The 12,734-nt window shown below is 54.5% G+C and overlaps 1 non-coding gene and 66 pseudogenes across 1 annotated transcript; all 67 read left to right on the top strand.

The window, feature by feature from the left end:
* Positions 1-10: 10 nt before the first annotated feature.
* On the top strand, positions 11-129 carry LOC144182577 (5S ribosomal RNA; annotated as a pseudogene).
* Positions 130-185: 56 nt separating this feature from the next.
* Positions 186-304, top strand: LOC144190942 (5S ribosomal RNA; annotated as a pseudogene).
* Positions 305-360: 56 nt separating this feature from the next.
* On the top strand, positions 361-479 carry LOC144186405 (5S ribosomal RNA; annotated as a pseudogene).
* Positions 480-535: 56 nt separating this feature from the next.
* Positions 536-654, top strand: LOC144182445 (5S ribosomal RNA; annotated as a pseudogene).
* A 56-nt stretch (positions 655-710) lies between these two features.
* On the top strand, positions 711-829 carry LOC144191160 (5S ribosomal RNA; annotated as a pseudogene).
* Positions 830-885: 56 nt separating this feature from the next.
* LOC144186330 (5S ribosomal RNA) lies at positions 886-1,004 on the top strand. The gene has a single exon (XR_013324820.1). It is a non-coding gene; the product is annotated as a 5S ribosomal RNA (ribosomal RNA).
* A 56-nt stretch (positions 1,005-1,060) lies between these two features.
* Positions 1,061-1,179, top strand: LOC144188730 (5S ribosomal RNA; annotated as a pseudogene).
* A 56-nt stretch (positions 1,180-1,235) lies between these two features.
* On the top strand, positions 1,236-1,354 carry LOC144188729 (5S ribosomal RNA; annotated as a pseudogene).
* Positions 1,355-1,410: 56 nt separating this feature from the next.
* On the top strand, positions 1,411-1,529 carry LOC144189441 (5S ribosomal RNA; annotated as a pseudogene).
* Positions 1,530-1,585: 56 nt separating this feature from the next.
* On the top strand, positions 1,586-1,704 carry LOC144190496 (5S ribosomal RNA; annotated as a pseudogene).
* Positions 1,705-1,760: 56 nt separating this feature from the next.
* On the top strand, positions 1,761-1,889 carry LOC144187045 (5S ribosomal RNA; annotated as a pseudogene).
* A 56-nt stretch (positions 1,890-1,945) lies between these two features.
* Positions 1,946-2,064, top strand: LOC144189739 (5S ribosomal RNA; annotated as a pseudogene).
* A 56-nt stretch (positions 2,065-2,120) lies between these two features.
* LOC144183819 (5S ribosomal RNA) lies at positions 2,121-2,239 on the top strand (annotated as a pseudogene).
* A 241-nt stretch (positions 2,240-2,480) lies between these two features.
* LOC144189195 (5S ribosomal RNA) lies at positions 2,481-2,599 on the top strand (annotated as a pseudogene).
* Positions 2,600-2,655: 56 nt separating this feature from the next.
* On the top strand, positions 2,656-2,784 carry LOC144185632 (5S ribosomal RNA; annotated as a pseudogene).
* A 56-nt stretch (positions 2,785-2,840) lies between these two features.
* LOC144187210 (5S ribosomal RNA) lies at positions 2,841-2,969 on the top strand (annotated as a pseudogene).
* A 56-nt stretch (positions 2,970-3,025) lies between these two features.
* Positions 3,026-3,144, top strand: LOC144184582 (5S ribosomal RNA; annotated as a pseudogene).
* A 221-nt stretch (positions 3,145-3,365) lies between these two features.
* Positions 3,366-3,484, top strand: LOC144190293 (5S ribosomal RNA; annotated as a pseudogene).
* A 56-nt stretch (positions 3,485-3,540) lies between these two features.
* LOC144188728 (5S ribosomal RNA) lies at positions 3,541-3,659 on the top strand (annotated as a pseudogene).
* A 56-nt stretch (positions 3,660-3,715) lies between these two features.
* Positions 3,716-3,834, top strand: LOC144186688 (5S ribosomal RNA; annotated as a pseudogene).
* A 56-nt stretch (positions 3,835-3,890) lies between these two features.
* LOC144184277 (5S ribosomal RNA) lies at positions 3,891-4,019 on the top strand (annotated as a pseudogene).
* Positions 4,020-4,075: 56 nt separating this feature from the next.
* On the top strand, positions 4,076-4,194 carry LOC144181965 (5S ribosomal RNA; annotated as a pseudogene).
* A 56-nt stretch (positions 4,195-4,250) lies between these two features.
* LOC144188032 (5S ribosomal RNA) lies at positions 4,251-4,369 on the top strand (annotated as a pseudogene).
* Positions 4,370-4,610: 241 nt separating this feature from the next.
* LOC144185721 (5S ribosomal RNA) lies at positions 4,611-4,739 on the top strand (annotated as a pseudogene).
* Positions 4,740-4,795: 56 nt separating this feature from the next.
* LOC144181923 (5S ribosomal RNA) lies at positions 4,796-4,914 on the top strand (annotated as a pseudogene).
* A 56-nt stretch (positions 4,915-4,970) lies between these two features.
* LOC144186240 (5S ribosomal RNA) lies at positions 4,971-5,099 on the top strand (annotated as a pseudogene).
* A 56-nt stretch (positions 5,100-5,155) lies between these two features.
* LOC144188600 (5S ribosomal RNA) lies at positions 5,156-5,274 on the top strand (annotated as a pseudogene).
* A 56-nt stretch (positions 5,275-5,330) lies between these two features.
* LOC144190836 (5S ribosomal RNA) lies at positions 5,331-5,449 on the top strand (annotated as a pseudogene).
* A 56-nt stretch (positions 5,450-5,505) lies between these two features.
* LOC144188422 (5S ribosomal RNA) lies at positions 5,506-5,624 on the top strand (annotated as a pseudogene).
* A 56-nt stretch (positions 5,625-5,680) lies between these two features.
* Positions 5,681-5,799, top strand: LOC144182569 (5S ribosomal RNA; annotated as a pseudogene).
* Positions 5,800-5,855: 56 nt separating this feature from the next.
* LOC144185693 (5S ribosomal RNA) lies at positions 5,856-5,984 on the top strand (annotated as a pseudogene).
* A 56-nt stretch (positions 5,985-6,040) lies between these two features.
* On the top strand, positions 6,041-6,159 carry LOC144191222 (5S ribosomal RNA; annotated as a pseudogene).
* A 56-nt stretch (positions 6,160-6,215) lies between these two features.
* LOC144183804 (5S ribosomal RNA) lies at positions 6,216-6,344 on the top strand (annotated as a pseudogene).
* A 56-nt stretch (positions 6,345-6,400) lies between these two features.
* On the top strand, positions 6,401-6,519 carry LOC144188075 (5S ribosomal RNA; annotated as a pseudogene).
* Positions 6,520-6,575: 56 nt separating this feature from the next.
* Positions 6,576-6,694, top strand: LOC144185413 (5S ribosomal RNA; annotated as a pseudogene).
* A 56-nt stretch (positions 6,695-6,750) lies between these two features.
* Positions 6,751-6,869, top strand: LOC144190014 (5S ribosomal RNA; annotated as a pseudogene).
* Positions 6,870-6,925: 56 nt separating this feature from the next.
* LOC144185947 (5S ribosomal RNA) lies at positions 6,926-7,044 on the top strand (annotated as a pseudogene).
* A 56-nt stretch (positions 7,045-7,100) lies between these two features.
* LOC144183072 (5S ribosomal RNA) lies at positions 7,101-7,219 on the top strand (annotated as a pseudogene).
* Positions 7,220-7,275: 56 nt separating this feature from the next.
* LOC144186011 (5S ribosomal RNA) lies at positions 7,276-7,394 on the top strand (annotated as a pseudogene).
* A 56-nt stretch (positions 7,395-7,450) lies between these two features.
* On the top strand, positions 7,451-7,579 carry LOC144184467 (5S ribosomal RNA; annotated as a pseudogene).
* A 56-nt stretch (positions 7,580-7,635) lies between these two features.
* On the top strand, positions 7,636-7,764 carry LOC144186080 (5S ribosomal RNA; annotated as a pseudogene).
* Positions 7,765-7,820: 56 nt separating this feature from the next.
* On the top strand, positions 7,821-7,939 carry LOC144190592 (5S ribosomal RNA; annotated as a pseudogene).
* A 56-nt stretch (positions 7,940-7,995) lies between these two features.
* On the top strand, positions 7,996-8,114 carry LOC144183523 (5S ribosomal RNA; annotated as a pseudogene).
* Positions 8,115-8,170: 56 nt separating this feature from the next.
* LOC144185814 (5S ribosomal RNA) lies at positions 8,171-8,289 on the top strand (annotated as a pseudogene).
* A 56-nt stretch (positions 8,290-8,345) lies between these two features.
* On the top strand, positions 8,346-8,464 carry LOC144191495 (5S ribosomal RNA; annotated as a pseudogene).
* Positions 8,465-8,520: 56 nt separating this feature from the next.
* Positions 8,521-8,639, top strand: LOC144189122 (5S ribosomal RNA; annotated as a pseudogene).
* A 56-nt stretch (positions 8,640-8,695) lies between these two features.
* LOC144182550 (5S ribosomal RNA) lies at positions 8,696-8,814 on the top strand (annotated as a pseudogene).
* A 56-nt stretch (positions 8,815-8,870) lies between these two features.
* On the top strand, positions 8,871-8,989 carry LOC144185029 (5S ribosomal RNA; annotated as a pseudogene).
* Positions 8,990-9,045: 56 nt separating this feature from the next.
* Positions 9,046-9,164, top strand: LOC144182395 (5S ribosomal RNA; annotated as a pseudogene).
* A 56-nt stretch (positions 9,165-9,220) lies between these two features.
* LOC144182534 (5S ribosomal RNA) lies at positions 9,221-9,339 on the top strand (annotated as a pseudogene).
* A 56-nt stretch (positions 9,340-9,395) lies between these two features.
* Positions 9,396-9,514, top strand: LOC144188188 (5S ribosomal RNA; annotated as a pseudogene).
* A 56-nt stretch (positions 9,515-9,570) lies between these two features.
* LOC144189800 (5S ribosomal RNA) lies at positions 9,571-9,689 on the top strand (annotated as a pseudogene).
* A 56-nt stretch (positions 9,690-9,745) lies between these two features.
* LOC144186586 (5S ribosomal RNA) lies at positions 9,746-9,864 on the top strand (annotated as a pseudogene).
* Positions 9,865-10,096: 232 nt separating this feature from the next.
* On the top strand, positions 10,097-10,215 carry LOC144190063 (5S ribosomal RNA; annotated as a pseudogene).
* Positions 10,216-10,271: 56 nt separating this feature from the next.
* LOC144191447 (5S ribosomal RNA) lies at positions 10,272-10,390 on the top strand (annotated as a pseudogene).
* Positions 10,391-10,446: 56 nt separating this feature from the next.
* Positions 10,447-10,565, top strand: LOC144183087 (5S ribosomal RNA; annotated as a pseudogene).
* Positions 10,566-10,621: 56 nt separating this feature from the next.
* On the top strand, positions 10,622-10,740 carry LOC144190240 (5S ribosomal RNA; annotated as a pseudogene).
* A 56-nt stretch (positions 10,741-10,796) lies between these two features.
* Positions 10,797-10,915, top strand: LOC144183747 (5S ribosomal RNA; annotated as a pseudogene).
* Positions 10,916-10,971: 56 nt separating this feature from the next.
* On the top strand, positions 10,972-11,090 carry LOC144182376 (5S ribosomal RNA; annotated as a pseudogene).
* Positions 11,091-11,146: 56 nt separating this feature from the next.
* LOC144186788 (5S ribosomal RNA) lies at positions 11,147-11,265 on the top strand (annotated as a pseudogene).
* Positions 11,266-11,321: 56 nt separating this feature from the next.
* On the top strand, positions 11,322-11,440 carry LOC144188293 (5S ribosomal RNA; annotated as a pseudogene).
* A 56-nt stretch (positions 11,441-11,496) lies between these two features.
* LOC144188187 (5S ribosomal RNA) lies at positions 11,497-11,615 on the top strand (annotated as a pseudogene).
* Positions 11,616-11,671: 56 nt separating this feature from the next.
* Positions 11,672-11,790, top strand: LOC144182045 (5S ribosomal RNA; annotated as a pseudogene).
* A 56-nt stretch (positions 11,791-11,846) lies between these two features.
* On the top strand, positions 11,847-11,965 carry LOC144185994 (5S ribosomal RNA; annotated as a pseudogene).
* A 56-nt stretch (positions 11,966-12,021) lies between these two features.
* Positions 12,022-12,140, top strand: LOC144183644 (5S ribosomal RNA; annotated as a pseudogene).
* A 56-nt stretch (positions 12,141-12,196) lies between these two features.
* LOC144183867 (5S ribosomal RNA) lies at positions 12,197-12,325 on the top strand (annotated as a pseudogene).
* Positions 12,326-12,381: 56 nt separating this feature from the next.
* LOC144186571 (5S ribosomal RNA) lies at positions 12,382-12,510 on the top strand (annotated as a pseudogene).
* Positions 12,511-12,734: the final 224 nt, after the last annotated feature.

Genomic DNA, 12,734 nt, shown 5'->3' with positions numbered 1-12,734 from the left:
GTGCAGTACTGCTCACGGCCATACCACCCTGAAAAGGCCCGATCTCGTCCGATCTCGGCAGCCAAGCATGGTTCGGTCTGTTTAGTACCTGATTGGGAGACCGCTTCGGAATACCAGGTGCTGTGAGCATCATACCTCGCATCTTTTTCGACATTTCATGGGTGTCCATCTGCTAGTGCAGTACCGCTCACGGCCATACCACCCTGAAAAGGCCCGATCTCGTCCGATCTCGGAAGCCAAGCATGGTTCGGCCTGTTTAGTACCTGATTGGGAGACCGCTTGGGAATACCAGATGCTGTGAGCACCATACCCCGCATCTTTTTCGACATTTCATGGGTGTCCATCTGCAAGCGCAGTACCGCTCACGGCCATACCACCCTGAAAAGGCCCGATCTCGTCCGATCGTGGAAGCCAAGCATGGTTCGGCCTGTTTAGTACCTGATTGGGAGACCGCTTGGGAATACCAGGTGCTCTGAGCATCATACCCCGCATCTTTTTCGACATTTCATGGGTGTCCATCTGCAAGGACGGTACCGCTCACGGCCATACCACCCTGAAAAGGCCCGATCTCGTCCGATCTTGGAAGCCAAGCATGGTTCGGCCTGTTTAGTGCCTGATTGGGAGACCGCTTGGGAATACCAGGTGCTGTGAGCATCATACCCCGCATCTTTTTCGACATTTCATGGGTGTCCATCTGCAAGAGCAGTACCGCTCACGGCCATACCACCCTGAAAAGGCCCGATCTCGCCCGATCTCGGAAGCCAAGCATAGTTCGGCCTGGTTAGTACCTGATTGGGAGACCGCTTGGGAATACCAGGTGCTGTGAGCATCATACCCCGCATCTTTTTCGACATTTCATGGGTGTCCATCTGCAAGAGCAGTATCGCTCACGGCCATACCACCCTGAAAAGGCCCGATCTCATCCGATCTCGGAAGCTAAGCATGGTTCGGCCTGGTTAGTACCTAGTTGGGAGACCTTCTGGGAATACCAGGTGCTGTGAGCATCATACCCTGCATCTTTTTCGACATTTCATGGGTGTCCATTTGCTAGTGCAGTACCGCTCACGGCCATACCACCCTGAAAAGGCCCGATCTCGTCCGATCTCGGCAGCCAAGCATGGTTCGGCCTGTTTAGTACCTGATTGGGAGACCGCTTGGGAATACCAGGTGCTGTGAGCATCATACCCCGCATCTTTTTCGACATTTCATGGGTGTCCATTTGCTAGTGCAGTACCGCTCACGGCCATACCACCCTGAAAAGGCCCGATCTCGTCCGATCTCGGCAGCCAAGCATGGTTCGGCCTGTTTAGTACCTGATTGGGAGACCGCTTGGGAATACCAGGTGCTGTGAGCATCATACCCCGCATCTTTTTCGACATTTCATGGGTGTCCATCTGCAAGAGCAGTACCGCTCACGGCCATACCACCCTGAAAAAGCCTGATCTCGTCCGATCTCGGAAGCCAAGCAAAGTTCGGCCTGGTTAGTACCTGATTGGGAGACCGCTTGGGAATACCAGGTGCTGTGAGCATCATATCCCACATCTTTTTCGACATTTCATGGGTGTCCATCTGCAAGAGCAGTACCGCTCACGGCCATACCACCCTGAAAAGGCCCGATCTCGTCCGATTTCGGAAGCCAAGCATGGTTCGGCCTGGTTAGTAGCTGATTGGGAGACCGCTTGGGAATACCAGGTGCTGTGAGCATCATACCCCGCATCTTTTTCGACATTTCATGGGTGTCCATCTGCAAGAGCAGTACCGCTCACGGCCATACCACCCTGATAAGGCCCGATCTCGCCCGATCTCGTCCTATCTCGGCAGCCAAGCATGGGTCGGCCTGGTTAGTACCTGATTGGGAGACCGCTTGGGAATACCAGGTGCTGTGAGCATCATACCCCGCATCTTTTTCGACATTTCATGGGTGTCCATCTGCAAGAGCAGTACCGCTCACGGCCATACCACCCTGAAAAGGCCCGATCTCGTCCGATCTCGGAAGCCAAGCATGGTTCGGCCTGTTTAGTACCTGATTGGGAGACTGCTTGGGAATACCAGGTGCTGTGAGCATCATACCCCACATCTTTTTCGACATTTCATGGGTGTCCATCTGCAAGAGCAGTACCGCTCACGGCCATGCCACCCTGAAAAGGCCCGATCTCGTCCGATTTCGGAAGCCAAGCATGGTTCGGCCTGGTTAGTAGCTGATTGGTAGACCGCTTGGGAATACCAGGTGCTGTGAGCATCATACCCTGCATCTTTTTCGACATTTCATGGGTGTCCATCTGCAAGAGCAGTACCGCTCACGGCCATACCACCCTGATAAGGCCCGATCTCGCCCGATCTCGTCCTATCTCGGCAGCCAAGCATGGGTCGGCCTGGTTAGTACCTGATTGGGAGACCGATTGGGAATACCAGGTGCTGTGAGCATCATACCCCGCATCTTTTTCGACATTTCATGGGTGTCCATCTGCAAGAGCAGTACCGCTCACGGCCATACCACCCTGAAAAAGCCCGATCTCGTCCGATTTCGAAAGCCAAGCATGGTTCGGCCTGGTTAGTACCTAGTTGGGAGACCTTCTGGGAATACCAGGTGCTGTGAGCATCATACCCCGCATCTTTTTCGACATTTCATGGGTGTCCATCTGCTAGTGCAGTACCGCTCACGGCCATACCACCCTGAAAAGGCCCGATCTCGTCCGATCTCGTCCGATCTAGGAAGCCAAGCATGGTTCGGCCTGGTTAGTACCTGATTGGGAGACCGCTTGGGAATACCAGGTGCTGTGAGCATCATACCCCGCATCTTTTTCGACATTTCATGGGTGTCCATCTGCTAGTGCAGTACCGCTCACAGCCATACCACCCTGAAAAGGCCCGATCTCGTCCGATCTCGTCCGATCTCGGCAGCCAAGCATGTTTCGGCCTGGTTAGTACCTGATTGGGAGACCGCTTGGGAATACCACGTGCTGTGAGCATCATACCCCGCATCTTTTTCGACATTTCATGGGTGTCCATCTGCAAAAGCAGTACCGCTCACGGCCATACCACCCTGAAAAGGCCCGATCTCGCCTGATCTCGGAAGCCAAGCATGTTTCGGCCTGGTTCGTACCTGATTGGGAGACCGTTTGGGAATACCAGGTGCTGTGAGCATCATACCCCGCATCTTTTTCGACATTTCATGGGTGTCCATCTGCTAGTGCAGTACCGCTCACGGCCATACCACCCTGAAAAGGCCCGATCTCGGAAGCCAAGCATGGTTCGGCCTGTTTAGTACCTGATTGGAAGACCGCTTGGGAATACCAGGTGCTGTGAGCATCATACCCCGCATCTTTTTCGACATTTCATGGGTGTCCATCTGCTATTGCAGTGCCGCTCACGGCCATACCACCCTGAAAAGGCCCGATCTCGTCCGATCTCGGAAGCCAAGCATGATTCGGCCTGTTTAGTACCTGATTGGGAGACCGCTTGGGAATACCAGGTGCTGTGAGCATCATACCCCGCATCTTTTTCGACATTTCATGGGTGTCCATCTGCTAGTGCAGTACTGCTCACGGCCATACCACCCTGAAAAGGCCCGATCTCGTCCGATCTCGGCAGCCAAGCATGGTTCGGCCTGTTTAGTACCTGATTGGGAGACCGCTTGGGAATACCAGGTGCTGTGAGCATCATACCCCGCATCTTTTTCGACATTTCATGGGTGTCCATCTGCAGGAGCAGTACAGCTCACGGCCATACCACCCTGAAAAGGCCCGATCTCGCCCGATCTCGGCAGCCAAGTATGGTTCGGCCTGGTTAGTACCTGATTGGGAGACCGCTTGGGAATACCAGGTTCTTTGAGCATCATACCCCGCATCTTTTTCGACATTTCATGGGTGTCCATCTGCTAGTGCAGTACCGCTCACGGCCATACCACCCTGAAAAGGCCCGATCTCGCCCGCTCTCGTCCGATCTCGGCAGCCAAGCATGGTTCGGCCTGGTTAGTACCTGATTGGGAGACCGCTTGGGAATACCAGGTGCTGTGAGCATCATACCCCGCATCTTTTTCGACATTTCATGGGTGTCCATCTGCTAGTACAGTACCGCCCACGGCCATACCACCCTGAAAAGGCCCGATCTCGTCCGATCTCGGAAGCCAAGCATGATTCGGCCTGGTCAGTACCTGATTGGGAGACCGCTTGGGAATACCAGGTGCTGTGAGCATCATACCCCGCATCTTTTTCGACATTTCATGGCTGTCCATCTGCAAGAGCAGTACCGCTCACGGCCATACCACCCTGATAAGGCCCGATCTCGTCCGATCTCGGAAGCCAAGCATGGTTTGGCCTGTTTAGTACCTGATTGGGAGACCGCTTGGGAATACCAGGTGCTGTGAGCATCATACCCCGCATCTTTTTCGACATTTCATGGGTGTCCATCTGCTAGTGCAGTACCGCTCACGGCCATACCACCCTGAAAAGGCCCGATCTCGTCCGATCTCGTCCGATCTCGGCAGCCAAGCATCGTTCGGCCTGGTTAGTACCTGATTGGGAGACAGCTTGGGAATACCAGGTGCTGTGAGCATCATACCCTGCAACTTTTTCGACATTTCATGGGTGTCCATCTGCAAGAGCAGTACCGCTCACAGCCATACCACCCTGATAAGGCCCGATCTCGCCCGATCTCGTCCGATCTCGGCAGCCAAGCATGGTTCAGCCTGGTTAGTACCTGATTGGGAGACCGCTTGGGAATACCAGGTGCTGTGAGCATCATACCCCGCATCTTTTTCGACATTTCATGGGTGTCCATCTGCAAGAGCAGTACCGCTCACGGCCATACCACCCTGAAAAGGCCCGATCTCGTCCGATCTCGGAAGCCAAGCATGGTTCGGCCTGGTTAGTACCTGAATGGGAAACCGCTTGGGAATACCAGGTGCTGTGAGCATCATACCCCGCATCTTTTTCGACATTTCATGGGTGTCCATCTGCAAGAGCAGTACCGCTCACGGCCATACCACCCTGATAAGGCCCGATCTCGCCCGATCTCGTCCGATCTCGGAAGCCGAGCATGGTTCGGCCTGTTTAGTACCTGATTGGGGGACCGCTTGGGAATACCAGGTGCTGTGAGCATCATACCCCGCATCTTTTTCGACATTTCATGGGTGTCCAACTGCAAGAGCAGTACCGCTCATGGCCATACCACCCTGAAAAGGCCCGATCTCGTCCGATCTCGGAAGCCAAGCATGGTTCGGCCTGTTTAGTACCTGATTGGGAGACCGCTTGGGAATACCAGGTGCTGTGAGCATCATACCCCGCATCTTTTTCGACATTTCATGGGTGTCCATCTGCTAGTGCAGTACCGCTCACGGCCATACCACCCTGAAAAGGCCCGATCTCGTCCGATCTCGGCAGCCAAGCATGGTTCGGCCTGTTTAGTACCTGATTGGGAGACCGCTTCGGAATACCAGGTGCTGTGAGCATCATACCCCGCATTTTTTTCGACATTTCATGGGTGTCCATCTGCTAGTGCAGTACCGCTCACGGCCATACCACCCTGATAAGGCCCGATCTCGTCCGATCTCGGAAGCCAAGCATGGTTCGGCCTGTTTAGTACCTGATTGGGAGACCGCTTGGGAATACCAGGTGCTGTGAGCATCATACCCCGCATCTTTTTCGACATTTCATGGGTGTCCATCTGCTAGTGCAGTATCGCTCACGGCCATACCACCCTGAAAAGGCCCGATCTCGTCCGATCTCGGAAGCCAAGCATGGTTCGGCCTGTTTAGTACCTGATTGGGAGACCGCTTGGGAATACCAGGTACTTTGAGCATCATACCCCGCATCTTTTTCGACATTTCATGGGTGTCCATCTGCTAGTGCAGTACCGCTCACGGCCATACCACCCTGAAAAGGCCCGATCTCGCCCGCTCTCGTCCGATCTCGGCAGCCAAGCATGGCTCGGCCTGGTCAGTACCTGATTGGGAGACCGCTTGGGAATACCAGGTGCTGTGAGCATCATACCCCGCATCTTTTTCGACATTTCATGGGTGTCCATCTGCTGGTGCAGTACCGCTCACGGCCATACCACCCTGAAAAGGCCCGATCTCGCCCGATCTCGGAAGCCAAGCATGGTTCGGCCTGTTTAGTACCTGATTGGGAGACCGCTTGGGAATGCCAGGTGCTGTGAGCATCATACCCCGCATCTTTTTCGACATTTCATGGGTGTCCATCTGCTAGTGCAGTACCGCTCACGGCCATACCACCCTGAAAAGGCCCGATCTCGTCCGATCTCGTCCGATCTCGGCAGCCAAGCATGGTTCGGCCTGGTTAGTACCTGATTGGGAGACCGTTTGGGAATACCAGGTGCTGTGAGCATCATACCCCGCATCTTTTTCGACATTTCATGGGTGTTCATCTGCAAGAGCAGTACCGCTCACGGCCATACCACCCTGATAAGGCCCGATCTCGTCCGATCTCGGCAGCCAAGCATGGTTCGGCCTGGTTAGTACCTGATTGGGAGACCGCTTGGGAATACCAGGTGCTGTGAGCATCATACCCCGCATCTTTTTCGACATTTCATGGGTGTCCATCTGCAAGAGCAGTACCTGCCATGGCCATACCACCCTGAAAAGGCCCGACCTCGTCCGATCTCGGAAGCCAAGCATGGTTCGGCCTGGTTAGTACCTGATTGGGAGACCGCTTGGGAATACCAGGTGCTGTGAGCATCATACCCCGCATCTTTTTCGACATTTCATGGGTGTCCATCTGCAAGAGCAGTACCGCTCACGGCCATACCACCCTGAAAAGGCCCGATCTCGTCCGATCTCGGAAGCCAAGCATGGTTCGGCCTGGTTAGTACCTGATTGGGAGAGCGCTTGGGAATACCAGGTGCTGTGAGCATCATACCCCGCATCTTTTTCGACATTTCATGGGTGTCCATCTGCAAGGGCAATACCGCTCACGGCCATACCACCCTGAAAAGGCCCGATCTCGTCCGATCTCTGCAGCCAAGCATTGTTCGGCCTGGTTAGTACCTGATTGGGAGACCGCTTGGGAATACCAGATGCTGTGAGCGTCATACCCCGCATCTTTTTCGACATTTCATGGGTGTCCATCTGCAAGCCCAGTACCGCTCACGGCCATACCACCCTGAAAAGGCCCGATCTCGTCCGACCTCGGAAGCCAAGCATGGTTCGGCCTGGTTAGTACCTGATTGGGAGACCGCTTGGGAATACCAGGTGCTGTGAGCACCATACCCCGCATCTTTTTCGACATTTCATGGGTGTCCATCTGCAAGAGCAGTACCGCTCACGGCCATACCACCCTGAAAAGGCCCGATCTCGTCCGATCTCGGCAGCCAAGCATGGTTCGGCCTGGTTAGTACCTGATTGGGAGACCGCTTGGGAATACCAGGTGCTGTGAGCATCATATCCTGCATCTTTTTCGACATTTCATGGGTGTCCATCTGCAAGAGCAGTACCGCTCACGGCCATACCACCCTGATAAGGCCCGATCTCGTCCGATCTCGTCTGATCTCGGCAGCCAAGCATGGTTCGGCCTGGTTAGTACCTGATTGGGAGACCGCTTGGGAAATCCAGGTGCTGTGAGCATCATACACCGCATCTTTTTCGACATTTCATGGGTGTCCATCTGCAAGAGCAGTACCGCTCACGGCCATACCACCCTGATAAGGCCCGATCTCGTCCGATCTCGTCCGATCTCGGCAGCCAAGCATTGTTCGGCCTGGTTAGTACCTGATTGGGAGACCGCTTGGGAATACCAGGTGCTGTGAGCATCATACCCCGCATCTTTTTCGACATTTCATGGGTGTCCATCTGCTGGTGCAGTACTGCTCACGGCCATACCACCCTGAAAAGGCCCGATCTCGTCCGATCTCGGAAGCCAAGCATGGTTCGGCCTGTTTAGTACCTGATTGGGAGACCGCTTGGGAATACCAAGTGCTGTGAGCATCATACCCCGCATCTTTTTCGACATTTCATGGGTGTCCATCTGCTAGTGCAGTACTGCTCACGGCCATACCACCCTGAAAAGGCCCGATCTCGTCCGATCTCGGAAGCCAAGCATGGTTCAGCCTGTTTAGTACCTGAATGGGAGACCGCTTGGGAATACCAGCTGCTGTGAGCATCATACCCCGCATCTTTTTCGACATTTCATGGGTGTCCATCTGCAAGAGCAGTACCGCTCACGGCCATACCACCCTGAAAAGGCCCGATCTCGTCCTGTCTCGGCAGCCAAGCATGGTTCGGCATGGTTAGTACCTGATTGGGAGACCGCTTGGGAATACCAGGTGCTGTGAGCATCATTCCCCGCATCTTTTTCGACATTTCATGGGTGTCCATCTGCAAGAGCAGTACCGCTCACGGCTATACCACCCTGAAAAGGCCCGATCTCCTCCGATCTCGGAAGCCAAGCATTGTTCGGCCTGGTTAGTACCTGATTGGGAGACCGCTTGGGAATACCAGGTGCTGTGAGCATCATACCCCGCATCTTTTTCGACATTTCATGGGTGTCCATCTGCAAGAGCAGTACCGCTCACGGCCATACCACCCTGAAAAGGCCCGATCTCGTCCGATCTCGGAAGCCAAGCATGGTTCGGCCTGTTTAGTACCTGATTGGGAGACCGCTTGGGAATACCAGGTGCTGTGAGTATCATACCCCGCATCTTTTTCGACATTTCATGGGTGTCCATCTGCAAGAGCAGTACCGCTCACGGCCATACCACCCTGAAAAGGCCCGATCTCGCCCGATCTCGGAAGCCAAGCATTGTTCGGCCTGTTTAGTACCTGATTGGGAGACCGCTTGGGAATACCAGGTGCTGTGAGCATCATACCCCGCATCTTTTTCGACATTTCATGGGTGTCCATCTGCTAATGCAGTACCGCTCACGGCCATACCACCCTGAAAAGGCCCGATCTCGTCCTGTCTCGGCAGCCAAGCATGGTTCGGCCCGTTTAGTACCTGATTGGGAGACCGCTTGGGAATACCAGGTGCTGTGAGCATCATACCCAGCATCTTTTTCGACATTTCATGGGTGTCCATCTGCTGGTGCAGTACCGCTCACGGCCATACCACCCTGAAAAGGCCCGATCTCGTCTGATCTCGGAAGCCAAGCATGGTTCGGCCTGGTTAGTACCTGATTGGGAGACCGCTTGGGAATACCAGGTGCTGTGAGCATCATACCCCGCATCTTTTTCGACATTTCATGGGTGTCCATCTGCTAATGCAGTACCGCTTACGGCCATACCACCCTGAAAAGGCCCGATCTCGTCCGATCTCGGAAGCCAAGCATGGTTCGGCCTGGTTAGTACCTGATTGGGAGACCACTTGGGAATACCAGGTGCTGTGAGCATCATACCCCGCATCTTTTTCGACATTTCATGGGTGTCCATCTGCTAGTGCAGTACCGCTCACGGCCATACCACCCCGAAAAGGCCCGATCTCGTCCGATCTCGGAAGCCAAGCATGGTTCGGCCTGGTTAGTACCTGATTGGGAGACCGCTTGGGAATACCAGGTGCTGTGAGCATCATACCCCGCATCTTTTTCGACATTTCATGGGTGTCCATCTGCAAGAGCAGTACCGCTCACGGCCATACCACCCTGAAAAGGCCCGATCTCGTCCGATCTCGGAAGCCAAGCATGGTTCAGCCTGTTTAGTACCTGAATGGGAGACCGCTTGGGAATACCAGGTGCTGTGAGCATCATACCCCGCATCTTTTTCGACATTTCATGGGTGTCCATCTGCAAGAGCAGTACCGCTCACGGCCATACCACCCTGAAAAGGCCCGATCTCGTCCTGTCTCGGCAGCCAAGCATTGTTCGGCCCGTTTAGTACCTGATTGGGAGACCGCTTGGGAATACCAGGTGCTGTGAGCTTCATACCCCGCATCTTTTTCGACATTTCATGGGTGTCCATCTGCAAGACCAGTACCGCTCTCGGCCATACCACCCTGAAAAGGCCCGATCTCGTCCTGTCTCGGCAGCCAAGCATGGTTTCGGCCCGTTTAGTACCTGATTGGGAGACCGCTTGGGAATACCAGGTGCTGTGAGCATCATACCCAGCATCTTTTTCGACATTTCATGGGTGTCCATCTGCTGGTGCAGTACCGCTCACGGCCATACCACCCTGAAAAGGCCCAATCTCGTCTGATCTCGGAAGCCAAGCATGGTTCGGCCTGGTTAGTACCTGATTGGGAGACCGCTTGGGAATACCAGGTGCTGTGAGCATCATACCCCGCATCTTTTTCGACATTTCATGGGTGTCCATCTGCATGAACAGTACCGCTCACGGCCATACCACCCTGAAAAGGCCCTATCTCGTCCGATCTTGGAAGCCAAGCATGGTTCGGCCTGTTTAGTACCTGATTGGGAGACCGCTTGGGAATACCAGGTGCTGTGAGCATCATACCCCGCATCTTTTTCGACATTTCATGGGTGTCCATCTGCAAGAGCAGTACCGCTCACGGCCATACCACCCTGAAAAGGCTCGATCTCGCCCGATCTCGGAAGCCAAGCATGGTTCGGCCTGGTTAGTACCTGATTGGGAGACCGCTTGGGAATACCAGGTCCTGTGAGCATCATACCCCGCATCTTTTTCGACATTTCATGGGTATCCATCTGCTAGTGCAGTACCGCACACGGCCATACCACCCTGAAAAGGCCCGATCTCGTCTGATCTCGGAAGCCAAGCATGGTTCGGCCTGTTTAGTACCTGATTGGGAGACCGCTTGGGAATACCAGGTGCTGTGAGCATCATACCCCGCATCTTTTTCGACATTTCATGGGTGTCCATCTGCAAGAGCAGTTCTGCTTACGGCCATACCACCCTGAAAAGGACCGATCTCGTCCGTTCTCGGAAGCCAAGCATGGCTCGGCCTGGTTAGTACCTGATTGGGAGACCGCTTGGGAATACCAGGTACCGTGAGCATCATACCCCGCATCTTTTTCGACATTTCATGGGTGTCCATCTGCAAAAGCAGTACCGCTCACGGCCATACCACCCTGAAAAGGCCCGATCTCGTCCGATCTCGGAAGCCAAGCATGGTTCGGCCTGGTTAGTACCTGATTGGGAGACGGCTTGGGAATACCAAGTGCTGTGAGCATCATACCCCGCATCTTTTTCGACATTTCATGGGTGTCCATCTGCTAGTGCAGTACCGCTCACGGCCATACCACCCTGAAAAGGCCCGATCTCGTCCTGTCTCGGCAGCCAAGCATGGTTCGGCCCGTTTAGTACCTGATTGGGAGACCGCTTGGGAATACCAAGTGCTGTGAGCATCATACCCCGCATCTTTTTCGACATTTCATGGGTGTCCATCTGCAAAAGCAGTACCGCTTACGGCCATACCACCCTGAAAAGGCCTGATCTCGTCCGATCTCGGAAGCCAAGCATGGTTCGGCCTGGTTAGTACCTGATTGGGAGACCACTTGGGAATACCAGGTGCTGTGAGCATCATACCCCGCATCTTTTTCGACATTTCATGGGTGTCCATCTGCTAGTGCAGTACCGCTCACGGCCATACCACCCCGAAAAGGCCCGATCTCGTCCGATCTCGGAAGCCAAGCATGGTTCGGCCTGGTTAGTACCTGATTGGGAGACCGCTTGGGAATACCAGGTGCTGTGAGCATCATACCCCGCATCTTTTTCGACATTTCATGGGTGTCCATCTGCAAGAGCAGTACCGCTCATGGCCATACCACCCTGAAAAGGCCCGATCTCCTCTGATCTCGGAAGCCAAGCATGGTTCGGCCTGGTTAGTACCTGATTGGGAGACCGCTTGGGAATACCAGATGCTGTGAGCATCATACCCCGCACCTTTTTCGACATTTCATGGGTGTCCATCTGCTAGTGCAGTACCGCCCCCGGCCATACCACCCTGAAAAGGCCCAATCTCGTCCGATCTCGGAAGCCAAGCATGGTTCGGCCTGGTTAGTACCTGATTGGGAGGCCCCTTGGGAATACCAGGTGCTGTGAGCATCATACCCCGCATCTTTTTCGACATTTCATGGGTGTCCATCTGCAGGCGCAGTACCACTCGCGGCCATACCACCCTGAAAAGGCCCGATCTCGTCCGATCTCAGAAGCCAAGCAAGGTTCGGCCTGGTTCGTACCTGATTGGGAGACCGCTTGGGAATACCAGGTGCTGTGAGCATCATACCCCGCATATTTTTCGACATTTCATGGGTGTCCATCTGCTAGTACAGTACCACTCACGGCCATACCACCCTGAAAAGGCCCTATCTCGCCCGATCTCGTCCGATCTCGGCAGCCAAGCATGGTTCGGCCTGGTTAGTACCTGATTGGGAGACCGCTTGGGAATACCAGGTGCTGTGAGCATCATACCCCGCATCTTTTTCGACATTTCATGGGTGTCCATCTGCAAGAGCAGTACCGCTCACGGCCATACCACCCTGAAAAGGCCCGATCTCGCCCGATCTCGTCCGATCTCGGCAGCCAAGCATGGTTCGGCCTGGTTGGTACCTGATTGGGAGACTGGTTGGGAATACCAGGTGCTGTGAGCATCATACCCCGCACCTTTTTCGACATTTCATGGGTGTCCATCTGCAAGAGCAGTACCACTCACGGCCATACCACCCTGATAAGGCCCGATCTCGCCCGATCTCGTCCGATCTCGGCAGCCAAGCAGGGTTCCGCCTGTTTAGTACCTGATTGGGAGACCGCTTGGGAATACCAGATGCTGTGAGCATCTTGCCCCGCATCTTTTTCGACATTTCATGGGTGTCCA

The sequence above is a fragment of the Stigmatopora nigra genome, unplaced genomic scaffold, assembly GCF_051989575.1.
Source record: "Stigmatopora nigra isolate UIUO_SnigA unplaced genomic scaffold, RoL_Snig_1.1 HiC_scaffold_24, whole genome shotgun sequence".
NCBI classification, from domain to species: domain Eukaryota; kingdom Metazoa; phylum Chordata; class Actinopteri; order Syngnathiformes; family Syngnathidae; genus Stigmatopora; species Stigmatopora nigra.
The sequence above is the reverse complement of the archived record's forward strand: the minus strand, read 5'-3'. Positions and strand labels throughout refer to the sequence as shown.